Here is an 8,656-nt window from a genome sequence, read left to right as displayed (position 1 = left end):
TAACGGCGGGCGGCTGCTCGCCCAGTGCACGAACCTGCCCCGCACGCTCGGCTGAAGGAGCGGCGCGGAGTCCGAGACCCAGGGTGTGGCTGTGCTAACCGGCCCGCACCTCCCAGGTGGGTGTAGGGAATCTCCCTCAGAGGGTCTCTCTACCTGCTGTAGACATAACTATTGCACAGGTGTCGAACACAAGGAGAGTACTCCTCATGGGGGGTGATAAAAGGAGGATTACCAGTATGCCTGTCCACCCCAAAGGTACATTTTGCTTATTCCACCATGGAAGAATGAGGAGAATGTTCATGCTGGGGAATGGCATTAAGGATAATGTTGCCGTCCAAGCAATTGGCGATGGAAGAGTAAGGAGAATGTTATTGGGATACATGAAGAGGGAAAATTGATGGAGAAAAAGTACCGTTTATGGAGAAGGGGTTTTGAAGGAAAGGTGAGCCTGTATGAGAGGGCATGACTATTATTTGACCTGGTCCGAAAGAACATCTCTTGGTCTTTTACTTAGGTGGCACACTATACTGTCATTGGTGGAACAATTTGCATCCCAAAATGTCCAGTAAGAGACAGATTGATGCAGAAGGAATGCGATTTAATGACAGATGAGAAAGCAAGTACGCTTTTTTGTTTCAAGGAGAAAAAACAGTATGTCTTTTTTGTTATGAGACAGTGCACGTGATAAAGGAGTACAACACACATAACCGAGTGACAAACAAAGGCCTGCAGGCCAAATCCAATAATTACATTCAGCCCTTTGAAGACAACAATGAGTGAAAATGAGTTTCACACCCCTGTTGAATTATGAGCTGCATACAGCAGCTGCTATGTTGCTAGATGTGCACTGAGTAGTGCAAACTAATGTTGTTGCTGGTGTGGGCTGGCAGGATGGTGCTGGCAGGGCAGGTGCTTGGTGTTCTGGTTCTTGCAGGCCAAACAGGACTGCTGCCCTCCAGGGCACGGGTTAGTGGTTGTGCAACTCTCACATGCTAACTTCACAGCACTCACATTTACTCCCTTTGTTCTGCACTTACTGTCTGGTCACTGTTATTCCATCCCAACCTGTAAATGTCAATAGAGCCCATTGGCACAGCTCACAGGAAAAGCGCCCTATTCAGTTTAATAAAAAAAAAAAAATTAAAATCGGGAAATGACAACACTCATTGAGTCAAAGAGAGGGAACATAATTCCTCTCATTCAGTAGTTAGGGCATTTGTCATAGGAGGGGGAAATCTTTTTTTTCTTGGTGCAGTCTCCCCTGGTTCTTCAATATTTGAATGAATGCTACAATGGGTAGTGAGCGCAGCATGCATCTTACAGTCCTTGAAGTGGGGCTTCGACCCAGCTCACTTTTTGCAGGCGCAAGTTGTGGGTTTATGACTAAAGAGCTCATCTTCTCTTTTTCTGTTTCATATTTTTCATGAGATTGCCCAAATGCAATGGTTAGGAGGGTAGAAGTCAGGGTTAACCTTTCACTTCCTACCCCCTCAAAGCAACAAACTCCAGAGTGGTCATACCAGAGTATTCAGAGAGGAGGATTTGAAACTCTGGTAGTTGAAGGTTTATGCCCTCTACATTCTAGATGTTGTAAACATTACATTTTGTGTTGCTTAAGGGGATGACCATACTTCTGTCTAAAAGTGTTCCTAGCTGCTGTTCATGCCTTTTCTGCTATGAGATGTTACACCTTTAGATGTTAAGAAATGTTTGAGGATTACTAAGGGCCAAGATACAAAAATCAGCAAAATTATCTTGGGTTTTAAGTGCAGGGGTCCTTCTCAAGTCCTCGAGGCAGTCAAATCAGTAGTACCATTTAAGATAGCAAAATTTGATCCAGACAGAATATTTCTATGGTTTGCATCATCTTCTTTTATGTGATAACCTTTCAATGATTTTCTTTCATGAAGTCATCATTGATGGGTAACCACAATGTCAATTTTACTTGTTAAAAGCCAGTACCAGTATCGTTAGTATCTAACTGTGCTTATAAAATGCAGATGCTATTGGTTCCTGTAAATGACCGAGCTCAGGGATGTGAAAGCTGCAAACCTGTCCTATCAAAAAGATTGTTGATTGAGAAGAAGCTGATACCATAATTATGAAGGTTGTGGATAACCATGTCTTTGAAACACATGGCGTCTGATGTTATGTAGCATGCTACAAGGTGCCTATACCTAGCACAGTTTCTTCAAAGAAAAAATTCTTTATGGTATTTAAGCAATCTATATAATTTTAGTTTCTGTTTTCTTATTGTTAATTTATTTAGATCAATAAATATGCAATGCAGTAAGTACATAATACAGAAGTGTATTTATTGTGAAACACGAATGAATGAATAATAGGCTATTAAGTGCCATTCTGTGTGGGCTATCATATCTATCATGATCATCATATGACGTAGTCAATAGACAATCAGTGAGGAGAAAGCATGTTGTGATGAAAGTAAAAAGTAGGACATAATCCGTGAAACATTGTCAGCTTCACCACAACTTCCTGTGTGATTTTATGTAAACTGATTGCTCTTTAAGACAAAGGCTGTTATTGATCCTTTTTGTAAAGCTGCCAAAAAAAATTTCAGTATATTAGTATTACCGAAGTACCTTTGAAATCTTTCCAAGAGGATTTCAAAGCAACATTCAGTATGGCTATTGTACTGTCAGTGCTCTTTGATAAACAGAGTGAAATAAAAACCTTTTATTAGCTTGCAAATACTAGAAATGCCATTTTCGGGAGACAAGTCTTTGCAGTGGCAAGTCATGTTCCTGTTATTCCCTTGTGAACAATTCTTTGGTAATTTTTTCTAATATGGTTCTTGACCGGCCACACTCTTAACAGCAACTTGGGCTCCCCATTTTGTTTCCTTGAGAAGGAACCCAAATGACATCTTATGTCCACAGTGTTAATGGTTGACACCAAACAGGCCTTCACTTTGTGCATCACTGATGCTGTGCTTCTGCAGCTGAGGAGGACAGCCACCATCTTGTGGGGTCAAATGGAGCCTGTACTAGACAGCTCTTTCCTGTCATAAGATGGGCATTATTATGTATAAGCAGCAGGCTTGTCTCACAAGGGTTGCTCCACCCTTTCCCAGGAGTGCTGGATTTGCTGTACCTGTGTAGACCACGTATACAATATATGCATACAAGTTTCATTGTTTCCTGGAAATGTCATATTTTCTGACACACACGCACCTGTAAGAAGCACACTGCTTCTGTGCCTCTTGCTGTAGAGGCTGGAACAACACCTAAAAGAAGGGTGTGTAGGAGCAGGCTGCTGCTATCACGGTGATTCTTATGGCCTCTCTCAGCTTCCCACACACTCTTGAAAACAAGGTAGCGAGCTGAAGTCTATGGGCTGTGGTAACTGCACTTGCCACATGATGAGAGGAAGGCTTTGGACAACTGAAAATTTTGGTGGCTGAGAGTATGTGACTGCCAGCTCTTGGCTAGCACAGTCAGGAAGTGCTAAAAGGTGAGACAGGTACTTAGTACCTTTTTTTCACTTTTAGTAGGAGGAAAACTATACCCTTTAAAGTTGGAAGCTGGCTGCAGGAATTATGCAGACTATGTTCTTGCAAGATACTGAAATGATGAGTTTGGTTAAAAACATCTATGAAGCAGAACTGATCATGATCAAGTCCTCTCAGCTATAAAAGCCTTGCCAGAAAACAAACAAGCAAACAAACAAAACCCACAAACACAACAAGCCCCCCCACATTCTGCATGTCAAGAGTGAGCTATTGCTGAAGTAAGTGATGTGTTACCGTTGAGCTTGTAGAAGATAAATGCAAGGATATAACATTCTGCTTAGGGGGATATAGTGTTGCAGGGCATTTCTGACCTTAGGCCAGATTTATTCTGTGTTAATTTGTTATTTTGTGCTCAGTTTATAGGGAAACATTTTTATGGCAAGTTGTTGTTTTTTTTTTATGTAAAGCACACTTCATTGTAACAGTTTTGTGGACTAGATCATTAACTGCAACTAGCTTACTAGTAGAAATGTTTAATAACTAAATGTACAATAGTATTTACAGCTGGTAAGTTTGAATGCAACTTCCTTACTGATATTATAGAAGAAAGAAACAGAAACTCATGTTGATACAATCTGTTCCAAGAGAAGCTCTATCTCTAGTACACAGGCAACCAAACAGAAGACAATGAGTGCACCTGTGGTCATCAATATCAGTGTTAAAACATAATGTGCGATGGAGGTAACTAAGAGGTGCAGGCTTCACTGAATTTATTTTCTTTGGCTGACAGACAAAGGAGAAATAATTTTCTTGTTTCTTCTCATGTCAACTCAGGATAAAAGAAGCAATCAGAGCATTTAATCTTGTTTCAAAAGTGTAGAAACATAGGTTCAGGAAGGAAGGACCTTAGGGAGTCCAGTGGTTCATTGTACAACCCCAAGGCAGGATCAGTTTTATCTACCTCCTTCCTAATGGACATTTGGTTTTAGCTGGTGGTTTTGGTGGTGGTGGTGGTTCATTGTTTTTAATACGCCACTTCTCAGGTGATATCTCCTATACTTTCTGTGTTTTCATAATCAGAAAAGTTTTCCTCTTCTCTGTCTTGTTGCAGTCTTGTAAATGCTTTGATGTCTGTCATGGACATATAGCTTAGATTATTCATTTCCTGTTTTCAGAAGCCTTTCACATTTTTGACGATGGTCGTGTTGCCATCAGACTTCTTTTTGCCAGGTCACTTACTACTATCTTCTTTCACAAAGCATGTTTTTTGTCCTCCTCCTGACTTTTCCGAGCACTGGATATAGCTCTCCACATGGCCTGACTAGTGCTAAATAGCAGGAAGGATTATTTTATGTGTTTCATGGACTGTAGTGCAGTTTGTGCATTCTGTATGGCATTTGCCTCTTTCACAACAGAGAGACATTGACTCATTTGTAGTTTATGACCCACTATAAGCCCCACCTTTGGCTCCTTTTGCCTACACCAGTTTTCCTTAACTTGTCTGTGATGGTATATTTTCAAATATTATGAAAAATCTTACCCAAGTGAAAATAGAACCTACTGCTTTTGCCTTGTGCACAAAGTTGATTGATGTTCAGTGAAAGGAATTACATCAAATTTTGTTAACACATTGATATTCTGCACCTGAGTGATAGTTTTTCTACATAGTTTTGGAAGCTAAAAGCATTACAAGTGAAGTATATATTAAAAAACAAAACAAAAACAAAACAAACCCCACACCTGCTTCTTTCCCACCACTGTGTTTGGATATTTGGGCTCTATTTCTACATTTCTTGGACCGAGTAGAGATGGACAGCTGTGTTCACATGAAACCCCACTTCATAAAAGTAGATGGGCTCCCTGCTTCCAAATAGCATGGCATGAACTATAGCAAGGCTACAGTTGAGGAATTTTTCACAAGTAAATTCTTTTGTCAATGTAAACAGTTATGTATCTATGCAATGCAAGTTCTTCCTTCATGTGTTACAAGCAATTTGCTTTTGAGACTTTAATGTCCATGGGACCAGGATATTTTACATGGGGAAAGCCCCTGGTTTCTAATACTGGTTTCTGCATCTTTACAGGTTTCTACCAAAGTGGGAATTTCTCCCTGACCTTTGCTGGTATTGTCCAGGACATGGTTATAATTTGAGATGAGAACCAATCAGCTAACTTAAGCCTTCCAGGTAGTTCTTCTCCTCTTACCTTGCAATCTCCACCTCCTTTTCTTCTGCAGTTTCTTAAGGAGTAAAGTGTTCCTTCATATGGTCAAGGTGTCCTGCTAAAGGCATCAGCCACCAGCAGAGAAGCGAGTCCTCTAAAGTAAGGAGGACAATGTCTTACACCAGTCTTAATCACAGAATCATAGAATAGTTTTGGCTGGAAGAGACCTTCAAAGCTCATCTAGTCCAATCCCCCTGCAGTGAGCATGGACATCTTCAACTAGATCAGGTTACTCAGAGCCCCGTCCAGCCTGGCCTGGAATGTCTCCAGGGATGGGGCATCTACCACCTCTCTGGGCAACCTGGGCCACTGTTTCACCACCCTCATTGGAAAAAAATCTCTTCCTTATGTCTAGCCTGCAATCTTTTTGTTAGTTGCTCTAGCAAAGTACCTTTCCTCTTTATGAAAAATGTGAGCAAGGTCTTGGTTCCAGCAGAGGCTTCCAGAGTTGTGGGAGTAATTCTTACCGTATCAGTGTCAGAAGGCACCAGATCATGCTTCTGCAGAGGCAAAAACAAGAGCTGAAGTAGTTTGGTTCTCACAGCTGCTCCCATACTGGTGTTGAGATGATGCACCCTTTGCCTGCTCTGTGAACCCTTCTAATCTCACCTTTGCTGTATGTCATGCTTTAGCCCCAGCCAGCAACTAAGTCCCCCCTGTGCAGCCGCTTGCTCGCTCCCCCTGTGGTGGGATGAGGGAGAGAATCAGAAGAGTAAAAGTGAGAAAACTAGTGGGTTGAGATAAAGACAGTTTAACAGGTAAAGAAAAAGCTGCACACACAAGCAAAGCAAATCAAGGGATTCATTCACCACTTTGCATGAGCAGGCATGTGTTCAGCCATCTGCAAGACAACAGGGCTCCATCACACGTAACAGTGACTTGCGAAGACAACGCCATCACTCTTAACATCCACCCGTTCCTTCTTCCCTCAGCTTTATATGCTGAGCATGATGTCATGTAATATGGGTTATCCCTTTAGTCAGTTGGGGTCACCTGTCCCATCTGTGTTTCCTCCCAGCTTCTTCTGCATCCTGCTCACTGGTGAGGTGGTGTGAGAAGCAGAAAAGGCCTTGACTCTGTGTGAGAGCTACTCGGCAGTAATAACTAAATATCCTTGTATTGTCAACACTGTTTTAATCAAAAACCCAAAACATGGCCCCATACTAGCTACTAGGAAGAAAAATAGCTCTACCCCAGCCAAAACCAGCACATTCTATTCTGGACATACTGCACCACAGGCACCACTTTATCATATTTTGGAAAGAAGCAGGATCAAATGAACAAGGGCAGGCTCAGAGATGGAATGAGAAAGGTGGTAGCGTTACACCGCTGGACTTTATTTTTAAGTGTATTTCAAAGCATAGTTCATGCATTAGTGTTTTATTCTCATGCTCATGAAGTTATAGAAAGACCCTTAGCTTCAGCTTTTGCCCTTTTGTTTTGTCCCTCACCCTAAGATCTACAAGGACAAAGTTGGGTTTGGGACAGGTATAATTCTGTGTATCAGAAATGTTTTTAGCCATTGACAGCTGAATATTTTCAGCATATGACAAATCAGGTAAATAAACCATGTTTTTTTGAAGGACAGAGGGGTCTTAATTTGCATCAACCAGGCTGGAAGAATGTGGAAAGCTTGCTGTCAACCTGTCCTTTCACAGCCTGTGAAGACCTATCTAGTATCTTCAAAATGCCTAACTATAATACATATACAACTTTCATCTTCTTAGATGAAATTTCATCTTCTTAGATGAAATTTCATCATGATCAGCAAGTTGTGCTCGGTTAGGGTGAGTTTCAGAGACTCGTTGTAAGGTTACGTCAGTGTGTCTGAAGATGTGCAAAACTCCAGTTGTGATTTACATCATCTTTGTAACTATGTTACTCACAGAAGCTGGAAAAGAAAGTCCCTGCTCTGAGGACCTTGCAATCTACTTTTGAAAAGTGAAATGTAAACAACAGGATCTGAGATAAGGGAGTCGAAATGAGAGACAATATTGGAGTGACTTGATGTCTGAGTTGATGGAAAAATTGAAGAGCTGAAAGCTGTTAAACATTCTTTGGTCTGGTGCTTTCTCCAGGTGAAACCCCACATCAGTGCTGCTGGAGCCAGGATTGCCTCTGTAAGATTTCCTCAGGAGTTTCTCATTTGTGTTTTTGATATCATTATCATTTTATGCCTTCAGTTTTTTTACAGTAGTTGCCTGAAAGCATGCAAAATTAACTTAAGGAAATCCAATTTGTAAGAAAGTACTCTGTTTTATGAAGTGCAAATGAGCAATTCCCAGTAGTTCACATGCAGACAGTCATCTTTCTGTAAAATAGTTTTCAACTTTTTTTTTTCTCACAGCAGTGCAATATCAAGGGAAAGAGCCTTGATTTGCAGAGATGCTCCATACCAGTTATTCAATAACTGATGATTACTAGAAAATTACATTTTGCAAAGTAACAATGGTTATTTCCCAGCTGCCTCAGAAAAAAATGGGTAACTCAATATCACAAATTCTTATGCTGTATTTCTGGCTAAGAATCTATTTAAAAGCTTTTTCTATAGCTTGTCATGGATGTGGAACCTTGCTATGCTATTCAGCAGGACTCTTTCTGGCCAGACAGCAGATGCAGCTCTGTGCTCTGCAGCCACCCAGCCTTCCCTGATGCCTCCAGGTGGGGCTGGGGAAGGAAGACACCAAAGCTACCAATACGGAGAGATAAAAGAAAAATGTGGAGCTGGTGGGTGGTCACATCCCTAGTTCCTTGATTGGCCATGGGCTCCAGTGTTTCCAGTCTCCATGAAATACTTAGTCCACCCCCTTGACCAGAACCTACTAAACTGCTATTCCTTCTCTTGCTGGCTTACCTTGTTGTCCTCTTCTATAACATGTTTTATTCACCACAAGGCTAGACTGCTCTCTTTTCCTCACTTCTCCATTCCTCAATCATGCTCCTCCATTTTGCATTTCATGT

The 8,656-nt window shown here is 41.3% G+C and overlaps 1 long non-coding RNA gene across 1 annotated transcript; it reads left to right on the top strand.

Moving 5' to 3' along the window:
* The first annotated feature begins 27 nt into the window (after positions 1–27).
* Positions 28–2,128, top strand: LOC135579735 (uncharacterized). Its single transcript, XR_010473376.1, has 3 exons — positions 28–116; positions 515–620; positions 2,001–2,128. It is a non-coding gene; the product is annotated as an uncharacterized LOC135579735 (long non-coding RNA).
* Positions 2,129–8,656: the final 6,528 nt, after the last annotated feature.

Source organism: Columba livia, chromosome 1 (assembly GCF_036013475.1).
Source record: "Columba livia isolate bColLiv1 breed racing homer chromosome 1, bColLiv1.pat.W.v2, whole genome shotgun sequence".
In the NCBI taxonomy this organism is placed as follows: Eukaryota; Metazoa; Chordata; class Aves; order Columbiformes; family Columbidae; genus Columba; species Columba livia.
This window is presented reverse-complemented; position numbering and strand designations above follow the sequence as displayed.